We start from the raw sequence: 13278 nt of genomic DNA on the forward strand, positions 1-13278 counted from the left end.
CCTCCCTATATAATCAATTACACAAATAGTTTTACTCCAACTGGCCAGCCAGTGGTCGGTATCAAAGCACGTCAGTGGAATGATGCGAAGTATCTGGTGAGGGAAATTTTAACTTCACCAATAGGTGAGCAAGGAAGCAATTCTTTTTGATTTAGGTACCCTCACACACCCTAGTGGTGTCATGCTTCATCATCGGGTCACCCCGACGCCTAAAAGTCGGGGTGGGCTCAACCACAATGTTGGGAGCTCTTTGAAGATATTGTAGGCCAGGGGGGGGGCTAAATAATAAAAAACCTCAGGCAGGTCCCCAGTTTCCATTTATTATTGGGTCTGTCTGGGTTAATAAAATTGTTAAAAAGGGGTCTTAATAGGAGTATTATGGTCCTAGGACCCTAGTGCCAACATGTTTCAGTCCGTATGCGGCCGTGAAGGTTTAATCTATCTATCAGTCATCTACGCAAGGAGCCGCTACTCTGCCCTTGCCCCAAAAACAGAATAGGGAATTTCCTTTCTGCTGTCCAGGGAGGCCACTCTTGCCCTGCAGAAAGTCCTGGACCTTCACGGCCGCATACGGACTGAAACATGTTGGCACTAGGGTCCTAGGACCATAATACTCCTATTAAGACCCCTTTTTAACAATTTTATTAACCCAGACAGACCCAATAATAAATGGAAACTGGGGACCTGCCTGAGGTTTTTTATTATTTAGCCCCCCCTGGCCTACAATATCTTCAAAGAGCTCCCAACATTGTGGTTGAGCCCACCCTGACTTTTAGGCGTCGGGGTGACCCGATGATGAAGCATGACACCACTAGGGTGTGTGAGGGTACCTAAATCAAAAGGAATTGCTTCCTTGCTCACCTATTGGTGAAGTTAAAATTTCCCTCACCAGATACTTCGCATCATTCTACTGACGTGCTTTGATACCGACCACTGGCTGGCCAGTTGGAGTAAAACTATTTGTGTAAATAAGTTTCTAAAAAGGCTTCAGCCTCCGCATGCGTATGATTCCAGGACTCACAAGTGAGTGTGTTCTTTTAGGGGCAGTGTACACTTAAGTAGAGAAAGAAGACGCAGAGAAGCTACACGTGTATTCAAGGTGACAACCCATCCAGACTCACACATATGTCGTCAGAAAATTATAGGGTTCTACAGACTGTTCTTACTTAATCAAAGCAATGCATTTCTTCCACTTGCAGAACCATTGCATTGCAGGCTTAACGGTGTCTTTAACTGCACCTATGATTGTACTGCAGCATAGCGAGTCTAGTGCCTTTATCAGTTCCGAGGCAGCAAACCTGAGTGCACATACACACAAAGGTCACAAAGAGTGCTATTTGCTGTGAAGTTAAATATGTGTTTCCTCTAGCCATCGCAAAAGATTATGTTTTTGTCAAATTGTGCTTGATTACATGCTAAAGTAATGCAATAAAGTCAACTTGATTCTCGGAAAATAAGGAATAAAGAAACAGATGTCATGAGATTCTGATAAGTATATTGGAGAAACATATGGAAAAGAAATTGCAAACTAGAGAAACCTTCCAATTCTTAATGAATATGTTCAAAGCAATTGGTTACCCCAGGGCCTCACTTTAAACAAGCACAAATCTGCAGATTTGTATGTTTGGGAATTAAAAATGAATGGCACGAATACCTAATGAAGTGTTCACTTGATTTACTTAAATGGTGATTTGGGAAAGAGGAAATGGAAACATGGGGACATTTAAATTGAGACAAACGAGCAGCGAGATAGACTGTCAAAAAAGAGGAACTCTGTAGATGTTGCTGATAGAGCCGATAAAAGAGACTCTTGATTGTGAAATGAGAATGTGTAAATAGGCTTCTTTACTAACATCAGAATGGACATAAATAAACAGCAAGCAGTCTGATATGTTCTCTGGTACAAATTTAAATTTTTGTTGTGGAACTTTCAAACATTTTAAAGAAAATATGAGTGAATCTAGGTAAATAATGCAAACCAGGCTTGATCGTGCATATGCTCAAAAATGACATATCGAGTGGGATTGCTGAGAGGTGGTCCAAGGCCACGCCCCTTTTTACACCACTCAGCAAACGCACCTCTTGGCACGCTGCTGGTGGAGCGATGAGGCCTCGGACCACTCTCAGCAATCCAGCTGTGTGGGGCTTACTGGGGACATCTGATGGACTAGTAGGCCCCCAGAAACCACAGGGGGCAAGGAGACTTCATCCCCGAACCAGGAGTGCGCCAGGAGGCGCATTTGCAGAGTGGTGGAAAAGGGGTCATGGCCTGTGTCTACCTCTCTGCAGTCCCACTGTGTGGGGCTTACTGGCGGTAACAGGTAGGCTAGTTGGCCCCTAACTACCCCCAGCAGCGAAGGGGACTTAAATCCCCATCAAACGGCACACCAGGGAGCGTGTTTGCAGACTGGTGGGCAAAGGGGGCATGGCCTGCTATGAGAACTTACCAATGCTGCTGTGTGGTGTGAGAAATTGGCCTGATATATGCTGTCCACTAGTTGTAGTGGGCACCTTGTATCAGTCCAAACAACCCCTTATTGGTTATAGGTTAAAGACAACCTTTATTGAAAGCTATCCTAGTGGTAGCTATGGAGAGCAGCCTTCAGTCTAAGTCTTGAACGAATGTAAAGCAGCTTGTTTTACCAGTCTATAATCTCTTGAGTCACTAAATGAAAGATATCCACACCAGGTATATATATATAAAATATATGTATTTATTACTAAACACACCCTCCAAATACACGTCAGACCCTAGGGGCGAGCCAAACCATATACTAAAATAGTGGTATAAGAACCACAACTTAACTAGACACAACGCCTAGAGCCTTTAGAATTGCTGGGACCCCAAGGAACCAAGCAAGGTAGTGACACAGTGGACCCACGGGGGCCGTGTGTAATGTGTGAACACAGCCGCGTGCTCCCGTTAGCTTCTATAGGGAAAGTCGCGGTTAGATTTTTAAAGATTAGGGACACTTAGAAATGAGTCAGGACCAACCCCTTTTGGACTTAGGAAGTTCTAGGGCTAGCATCCACGGAAGCACTGGAGTACTCGTTTTACCTCACCCAGGGAAGCCGGGTGCATAGGCGTTTTTTGATGTCGGGTCGCGTCATCGATTTCAATGGGAGCTGGCGAAGAAGTGCTGCTGCCGTGAAGATGTGAAGTGTCCAAAGAAATCCAAGCCTGGATCACAGATGAGAAGAACCTGAAAGCAGAGGGGATAGAGTCTGGGTCACTAGCCAGTAACCAGGAAGGCGATGAGCAGATGCCCACCGATGTCGGGTGATTTCAGGTGAAATGGTGAAGCTTGACTCTTCAGTCACGAGGACCAGGAGGCGTCGAGGACAACCAGGAGCTGGATTCGAGCTGTCCCACAAAGGATGTCGAGTGCTGCAGCGTTGGTGCCCAGATTGGACACAACAAGCCTTGGCAACAGCAAACCATGCAGAAACAAGAAAGATGCTTCGGTGCAGGCCAGTAAGATCTGTGGAACTCACCACTTGGTTGGGAGTCAGGACACATCTGGAGCAACCAGGGAAGTCCAAGGAAATACAAAGTTACCCCCTCAGGGACCCACCAGTCAACAGACCAGGGATCGCAAAGGGATCTCAAGATGAAACACAAAATGGCAGCCCATGGGTCACTCGGAATGACCAGGCCAACAATCTTCAGTGGATTATGTGCTCAAGGTGGGGGCTACAAGTTAGCTCAAGCACGACTTCAAGAGATTTCGAGAAGTCAATGCACTTGCAGAAATACACGATGACCAGGAGTTCCGGTTCCACGCTACTCACGAGGGCTGCGGGTCTCAGCTTTGCTGGGAACTCGGGTTGGCCTCTGAGATGTCAGAAAATCCTCTTCCTGGGCTGCAAATACTTCGGAGTCTAGCGGGAGCTTCAGAAATGCAGACCGGCAAATTGCTTTGTTGGTGCCTGCCAAGCAGGGGAGTCACTCCTTGACCCCAAGAGGTGATTTCTTCAGTCCTCTGGTCTTGAGCAGAGCATCGAAGGTCCAGGATTTGGCTTCAGAGTTTCGTCCAGGGTTATCTAAAGTCCTAAGGACTGGGGTTCCATACTTATACTTAGGTAGAGGGTTGGACATACTCTGGGGACCCACCTATGGGAGGGTTTGGAAAGAGGGGTGGCTACACCCATTTCCATTGTCCAGTTGTGCACCAGAGCAGGGGCTGGAAGCCCCTGAAACGGTTTGAGCTGGACTATGCACAGGGACACCAAATGTGCCCACAATGCAGGACTTCAAAGCACTCAGAGAGTGCTCCCACCCAGCCCCAATACACATAAGCCTGTCTGGGAGGTGGTTGCATCTCCCTGTGACAGGAAACCAATTTTCCAGGGCTCACCTGCCGGTGTTTCGGTCAGCAGCAGGAGGCCAGACCTGTGTCTGTGGCTGCAGCATCAATTCTGTGATGCCAGGGCTCTATTAAGTTTCTACCGGTTATACCAGTGCTGTCATGTCTCTCCCTCTAGAAGGGTGGGATCATACCCCCACACCAGTGACTGGTGTGGGGGTATGATTCCAAGGTGTTTGACACCAAACACAACATGTTTCCGTGCAGCCAGTCCAAAGTTAGCATTTACCATTTGGTTATAATGCACTTAAGAGTATATGGTCAGGCTGCACTACTGATAACCCCGGAGAAGAGATTCCAAAGTTTGCAGAGGGGCTCAGCTCATGCCTGGGCACCTCCTCACATATAACCAAGCTCCCAGCCTTCAGAATTGCTAAGGCCTGCCTTAGGGGTGACTGATAGGTTTGTATGTGCAGTATATGGTGAGATATAGTGAACCTATATCTCAGTAAGGGGTGCATGCACCACCTTACACAGGCTGCAGTAGCAGACCTGTGGTGTCATTTTGGGTGGCTTTCTAGGGGTGGCATAATATATGCTTCAGCCCCTGGTAGGCCTCTGGGGTACCTATGCCGTAGGTACATAGTATACCATATACTAGGGACTTATAAGGGCACCTCAGATCCAATCTGAACTGTACCTAAAGTACATGGAATCATTTTAGAGAGGAAGCAGCTAGGCTGGGGCCCTGAATAGCAGGGTCCCAGCCAGACTAAAGTCGTAAAACAGTTAAACACCAGCAAAAAGTGGGGGTAAACATGTGAAGTAGATCCTACTCTCCTACATGTGGGACTTACTGGAGGTAATAGGAGTAGTAGTTGGACCCCAAGGTTCTCTTGGGGGCTAACTACCCCTCCTGTTGTCTCCTGTAAGTCCCACACAGTGGGATTGCTAAGAGGTCTTCGGAGGCCATTCGTTCTCCACCTCTCTATAAATGCGCCTCCTGGCACATTACGGGTTGGGGATGAAGTACACTTTTCTCTTGAGGGTCTCTGGATGCCAAGAAGCCCTCCTGGTACCTCCTGTAAGTCCTATGCAGCTGAATTTCTGAGCACTGGTTGGAGGCCCTGCCGCCTTTCTCCACCACTCAGCAAACGCGTAATAGGTCTTGCATTGGCAAGAGTTAGAGCTATGTCGTAATAAATGTAAAAGTTTTTTACTAATGTTTTTTGGGAGTGGGTGTTTCTTGTGTGTAGCGAAATTATGTGGTATGTTGTGCAGTGAAATTATGTGGATAGAATGTATGTGGTATTTAGTGCATAGGAATTATGTAGAGTGGTAATGTGTTATAGAGAATAATTATGTGGTATGGTAGTCTGTGTTGTGGAGTGGTAACCTCAGGTTTAGTTTTCCTCGTTTCCATTGAAGCTAAACTATAAACTCAATGACACAAAAAAAAGAAGAGACCACTGACAAGCACTTCTGGACCTCGTCAGAGGTATTAGCAGGGCTACTGGAATTATGTGACTGTTTGGCTGAACCAACTTTCGCACTATTATACATTTTCTGCATTTGCCACATAATCCATCATCTGCTGCATAATCTGCAGATTTGAACAAAAAACCTTTGTTTCTAGCTTAGATGGCTCAAAAGTTACCAAAAAATGCAGCGACTAGTGGTATAGTGTGGTAGAAGGCCCTTTCAAACCTAGAATGGTCACCTCTTACCTATTGTTAAATGTGGGTGTTAGATTGGAACTCATGGTGTGCAAACCACTCTTGCTTGTTTCTGCACCTCTCTTGCCTCTTTCTGCATTTCTCTTGCTTCTTTCTGCACCTTTCTTCCTTTTTCTGCACCTCTCTTGCCTCTTTCCACAGTTATCTAGCTTTTTTCTGCACCTCTGTTGCTTCTTTCTGCACCCCTCTTGCCTCTATATGCACCCCTCCACCCTCTTTCTGCTCCTTTCTTGCTTGTTTCTATACTTCTCCTACCTCTTTCTGCACATCTCTTGCCTCTTTCTGCACCTCTGTTGCTTCTTTCTGCACTCCTCTTCCCTCTTTCTGCATCTCTCTTACCTGTTTCTATACCTCTCCTCCCTATTTCTACACCTCTCTTTCCTCTTCCAGCACCTCTCTTGGTTGTTTCTGTACTGCTCTTGTTTCTTTCTGCACCTGTCTTGCAAATTTCTGCACCCCTCTTCCCTCTCTCTGAACCACTCTTCCATCTTTCTGCACCTCTCTTGCCTCTGTCTGCACCCCTCTTGCCTCTTTCTGCAACCTCATTTGCTTTTTTCTGCATTTCTCTTGCCTCTTACTGCAACCCTCATGCCTCTTTCTGCACCTCTGTTGTTTTTTTCTGCATTAATCTTGCTTCTGTCTGCTACTCTCTTGCACATTTCTGCACCCCTCTTGCCTCTGTCGGCACCTCTGTTGGTGCTTTCTGCAACTCTCTTGCCTCTGTCTGTTCCTTCTTTCTGCACATCTTTTGCCTGTTTCTGTACCCCTCTTGCCTCTTTTTGCACCCTTCTTCCCTCTTTGTGCACCTTGTTTGTCTCTTTGTGCACTTCTATTGTTTCTTCCGCCACCTATCTTGCCTCTTTCTGCACCTCATTTGCTTGTTTCTGCACTTTTTCTGCCTCTTTCTGTACCCCTCTTGCCTCCTTGTGCACATCTCTTGTTTCTTACTGCACTGCTCTTGCTTCCCTCTGTGCTTCTCTTGCAAATTTCTGCACCCTCTTATCTCTTTTTGCACCCCTCTTGGCCCCTTTTGCACCTCTGTTGGTTCTTTCTGCACTGCTCTTGCTTCTTTCTGCACCTCTTTTCCATGTTTTTGTAAATCTCTTGCTTCTTTCAACAACCCTCTTGCCTCTTTCTGCACCCTTTTCCCCTCTTTCTACACCTCTCTTCCGTCTTTCTGCACCTCTCTTGCCTCTTTCTGCACCCCTGTCCCCTCTTTCTGCACATTCCCTGCCTGTTTCTGCAATGCTCTTGCCTCTTTCTACAGTTGTCTTGCCTCTTTCTCCACCTCTGTTGCTTCTTTCTGCACTTCTCTTGCTGCTTTCTACACCCCTCTTGCCTCTTTCTGCACCTCTCTTGGTTGTTCCTGTACGGCTCTTTTTTCTTTCTGCAGCTGTCTTGTAAATTTCTGCACCCCTCTTCCCTCACCTGTCTTGCCTCTGACTGCACCCCTCTTGCCTCTTTCTGCACCTCTATTGCTTCTTTCTTTACTTCTCTTGCTTCTTCCTGCACATTTCTTGCACATTTCTGCACCCATTGTGCTTCTGTTTGTATCTCTCTTGCCTCTTTCTGCTCCTCTCCTGCCTCTTTCTGCCCCCCTCTTGACTCTTTCTGCACCTCTTTTGCTTTTTTTGGAATTTCTCTCGCCTCTTTCTGCACCCCTCTTGTCTCTGTCTGCCCCCCTCTTCCAGTACCTCTCTTGCCTCTGTCTGCACCCCTCTTGCCTCTTTCTGCACCTTTGTTCCTTCTTTCTGCACTTCTCTTGCCTCTTTCTGCACCACTCTTGCCTCTTTCTGCACCTCTGTTGGATCTTTCTTCACTGCTCTTGCTTCTGTCTGCTACTCTCTTGTAAATTTCTGCACCCTCTTGCCTCTTTCTGGACCTCCATTGGTTATTTCTGCACCTATCTTGCCTCTTTCTGCACCTCTATTGGTTCTTTCTGCACCTCTCTTGCCTCTGCCTGCACCCCTGTTCCCTCTTTGTGCACCTCTTCTGCCTGATTCTGCAACTCTCTTACCTCTTTTTGCACTTTTCTTGCCTCTTTCTGCATCTCTGTTGCTTCCCTCTGCAATTCTCTGGCCTCTTTCTGCAGCTCTCCTGCCTCCTTCTGCACCTCTATTGCTTCTTTCTGTACCACTCTTGCCTCCTTCTGCACCTCTGTTGGTTCTTTCTGCACTTCTCTTATTTCTTTCTACACCTCTCTTGCTTCTTTCTGTACCACTCTTGCCTCTTTTCACACCTTTTTTGCTTGTTTCTGCACTTCTTTTGCTTCTTTCTGTACCCCTCTTGCCTCTTTCTGCACCCTTTTTGCTTGTTTCAGCACTTCTCTTGCCTCCTTCTGCACCTCTCTTGCCTCTTTCTGCTCCTCTCTTGCCTCTTTCTGCTATTCTCTTGGCTTTTCTGCACTTCTCTTGCTTCTTTACGCAGATTTGTCTTTGCTCACCCCTGAGGCGGAAGCCGGGGGCTCTCTCCTTGCTATCCCTTTTGCCCACGGGCACCTACTCGATTGTTTGCAGAATTATTTTTAAAAAAAACTGTAAAATATTTTAAATAGTTCATTTTTATCTGCTTGCACTACTGACCCCTCGGTGTAAGAATTACGTTGCTCCGAGGCCCCTCAATGCCATTTCCTGACCGGTGCAGCCGATTTAGGTGCTGACGCCGGTAGGCTAGGAGGGACACCATCTTGGGGGAAGGAATACGGTAGCGGTCCAGTAGTTGGACGCTTCCCGCCCGCCCGACCAGGTATTTAAAACTCGTCCTTTTAGTCAGGGCTCAGATTTGTTTTTGCTCACCCCTGAGGCGGAAGCCGGGGGCTCTCTCTTTGCTATCTCTTTTGCCCACGGGCGCCTACTCGATTGTTTGCAGAATTATTTTTTAAAAAAACTGTAAAATATTTTAAATAGTTCATTTTTATCTGCTTGCACTACTGACCCCTCGGTGTAACAATTACGTTGCTCCGGGGCCCCTCGATGCCATTTCCTGACCGGTGCAGCCGATTTAGGTGCTGACGCCGGTAGGCTAGGAGGGACGCCATCTTGGGGGAAGGAATGTGGTAGCGGTCCAGTAGTTGGACGCTTCACGCTCGCCTCCCACTGGATAAAAAGATGACGCCTCCCCGTCCGCGCAGTGGTCGGGCGCAGCCGGCGCGCCGGTGGCGCGCCAAGGCCGCGCCAAAGGCAAGCCCGTCTGCGCCCGTCCGCGGCCGACCAGGGCACGGGGCCAGTACCCCTGCCCCTTTTATCTCCAATGATAGAAATAATAAAATACAAATTAGGTACACTACAAGTGACCTACTTGCCCTCCGCTCCAATGTGGAAGATAGCTGCCGCCATACCATGTTAATGGACCCTCCAATGCCACAATGTGCGACCTGCCGTTTTTCCACTGGCGGGGGGAGAAAGGATGAGTCGATGCTGTTAAATATGAAGCTGACATTATTAAATTGTAGATCCCTCAAAAAGCACAAATTAGAGATACATGACTTGGTGCTAGAGGGAAATCTCGATGTCCTCTTCCTAACAGAGACATGGTTAGATGAAGCCTCAACTCCCGAAACTCTGGAAGCTGTCCCCGCAGGATACAGCCTGCTCAGAATTGACAGAGAAAGGCAGAAAGGTGGGGGATTGGCAATGATCTACAAAAGCGACCTACATTGTACCTTAGAGAAGGCTACATTGCCCAATAGTGAAAGTTGTTTTTTTTACGGTAAAAGCCAACCCAAAAAATATTATTAATGGACTCCTCTTATACCGGCCTCCAGGTAAGACTTCACAGTTCTGCAATCAACTGACAGAGCTGATAACTCAGCATGCACTTCGGTAAAAGAAATTTCTCATTTTAGGAGACCTCAATCTCCACTTTGAGGATCCTAATTGAAAGGAGGCACAGGCTGTGGTGGATGCTCTGAAATCCCGGTCGCTCAAACTACAATCTACATCCCCGTCGCATCAACTGGGCCACCTTTTAGACCCCATTTTTGCTAACTCAGAAGGTATTAAAATTGCCACACCACTGCAAATTATATGGTCAGATCATTTCGTTATTCCATTCGAAGTTGAAATTGGCCCCCAGGATTGCAGTATGACCAAACTTAGGCCTCAGAAACGTAGAGACTGGAAGAAGTTCACGCAGGAAAACTTTAGATCCGCTCTACTTAAAGAATCCCCTCTTCCCAGCGACACCCTGATTAAGGCATGGGCTGATTACGAAAAATGGATGTCTAGGGCTCTGGACACAGTAACGCCATGGACACTCAAGTCCCCCGCCAGGAAAACTAAAAATGCTCCCTGGTCTCCAAAGAACTTAAAGAAGCTAAAGCCAAATGTAAAAATACTGAACGTGGATGGAGGAAAAATTATAATCCAGAGGATAAGCTGAACTATAAAAGAGAACTAAAAACATATCACAAACTCGTAAGAGCAGCCAAAGGCGCTCATTTTAAAGAACGCATTGAATCTGCTAAAAATCCTACCAAGGAACTCTTCTCGATTTATAAAGAGCTCACGGTCCCAACCAGACTTGAGGCCCAAGATACTTACTCTAATGAACTATGTGATGACATCGCAGATTTTTTTCGTAAAAAAAGTGGATTTAATACACGCCACCTTTACAGGTAGCATGCCGACTAAATACTCGGTAGTGAGAAGTGATGCTGCTACCAAGTCCTATCTGACATGCTTTATAGTTCCTGAGAGGCTAGATCTGCTTACCATCGTAAACGGCATCCAGTCCGGCTCTCCCCTTGATGTGATCTCTCCCAATCGCTGTAAGGGAGTCTTTGATTGTCTGATTGAGCAGATTGAACACCTGATCACCTTATCTTTTCAGGAGTGCCACGTGCCTGACTTATGGAAAACGGCACAGGTTATACCCCTGAAAAAAAAACCAATATACATATCTCCCAGCTACAAAATCTCCACCCTATCTCTCTCCTCCCCTTCTGTGGGAAAGTTGTGGAGAAAGTAGAGAACAGTCAACTCATGAAATTCGTTGAGGAGAACTCTCTTCTCCATTCCACACAGTCAGGGTTTAGAGCAGGTCACTCTACAGAGTCGGCGGTTATCTTCTCCACAGAATGTCTGAGACAACTTGTAGATTAAGGGTGGGCGTAGTTCGCGAAGTAGCACTTCGCGAAGCTACGCAAAGTGAAGTTCGCACTACGCGAGCTACGCGTAGCACTTCGCGAACTGCGAAGTAACATGTTCGCACTGTGCAAGATGTTGTTTTCAATGATTGCACAGTGCGGACAAGCAACCGGCACTGTGCAATCATTGAAAATGGCATCTTGCACAGTGCGAGCTGTAGTTTTCTGCTGCTCGAGTAGATTTTTACTCGAGCTGCAGCTTTCTCAACGCGAACTGGTAGTTTCTCATCGCGAGCGGTCGCGAGCATACGCGACCCCTCGCAATGAGAAACCTGACCTTCTCGCGTTGGGAATCTCGCCGGGAGGTTTATTTTCCATGCTCGCGATCGCGAACAAGGAAAAAGTCTCGCCAGGATGTCATTTTGCTTGCTCGCGGTCGCCAACTTGACGTTGAGGACCGCGAGCAAGCAAAAAATGACCGCAGCACTACGCAACACTACGCTACGCGTGTTCGCACTGTGCTACGTGCAGTTCGCGTAGTGCGAAGTAGCGCGAACTTCGCAAACTACGCGAGCGTAGCGTAGTGCTTCGCCCAGGCCTATTGTAGATGAGGGGCAGGCGGCAGCGTTGGTTTTATTAGATCTCAGTGCAGCTTTTGACACCGTGCTGCACTCGACACTGCTGTCTCGCCTCTCAGACTTGGGAGTAGAAGGATCAGCCCTGAAATGGATAGAATCCTTTCTAGAAAACAGGAGTTTTCAGGTACACTGCCCTCCTCACAAGTCGTCTCTTCGCAAGCTGAGACATGGGGTTCCACAGGGCTCAAGTCTGAGCCCTACGCTGTTTAATCTTTATATGGAGCCCCTAGCCCATATTGTGGAAGCCTTCGGCGTGGATATCGTCACATATGCTGACGATACCCAACTAATAATTAAACTTACCCACAATCAGGCAGAGGATGCCACTAACTTTTCCAACTGCATGCGGTCTGTGGCAGGGTGGATGAACAACAACTGCTTACGCCTTAATGGCGATAAAACAGAACTGTTGGTGGTTGGAAAGTCCCCCTCTGCCTGGTCGCAGGCCTGGTGGCCAACAGAATTAGGTGCGAGCCCCCTCCCGGCGGACTCCGTTAGAAATCTAGGAATCTGGCTGGATGTGGAGCTTTCTTTCAAGCAACAGATCAGCAAAATTATGGGAAAATGTTTTGGAATGTTAAAAACAATCCGTAAAGTCCTCGACCTGCTCCCCATCAGTGCCAGGAAAACACTTATTCATGCCCTAGTCACCCCACATTTGGACTACGGCAACGCCCTACTCCTAGGCCTAAGCAGAAAAGGCATACACCAATTGCAGTGCGTCCAAAATGCTGCCGCCCGCCTGGTACTCAACCTTCCACGCAGGGCATCTGGAAAAACGGCTTTACGAAAACTTCACTGGCTCCCTATTGAGGAGCGCAACAAGTTTAAAGCACTCTGTTTTGCCCATCGCATTGCCCAGGGAAAAGGGCCAGGTTACCTGCGAAACCTTCTCACTATCCATCGCCCCACCCGGAACCTTAGATCTGCTGGAGCGATGTTGTTTCAGCTTCCTCGCGTGCACAAGACTAGGATGGGAGGTAGCTCCTTTCGCTTTCTAGTGAGTAAGCACTGGAACAATCTCCCTCTTGACTTGCGAATGGAGCCCTCCGAAATGAGATTCAGACTTTAATTAAAAACGTACCTTTTCCCAAGGTAATAATTGTCTCTTTGTAGCCTAGGATCCAGACCTGTTCCGGACCTCGGCCTCTTCAGGGAGCAGTAGCATTTCTAAGCACGGGGACACACCGTCTTGAGTGTAACCAGGCGCTCTAAAAGTGGTTTTATTATTATTATTATTATCTCTCTCTGCACCTCTGTTGCTTCCTTCTGCACGTCTCTTGCCTCTTTCTGTATCCCTCTTGCTTCTTTCTGCACCTCTGTTGCTTCTTTCTGCACTTATGTTGCTTTCTTCTGCACCCCTCTTGCACCTTTCTGTATCCTTCTTCCCTCTTTCTGCACCTCCTCTGCCTCTTTCTGCACCTCTTTTCCCTTTTTCTCCACCTGTCTTGCTTCTTTCTTTACCCCTGTTCCCTTTTTCTGCACTTCTGTTGCTTCTTTCTGCAACTCTG

This window comes from Triturus cristatus, chromosome 2_2 (assembly GCF_964204655.1).
Source record: "Triturus cristatus chromosome 2_2, aTriCri1.1, whole genome shotgun sequence".
NCBI lineage: Eukaryota > Metazoa > Chordata > Amphibia > Caudata > Salamandridae > Triturus > Triturus cristatus.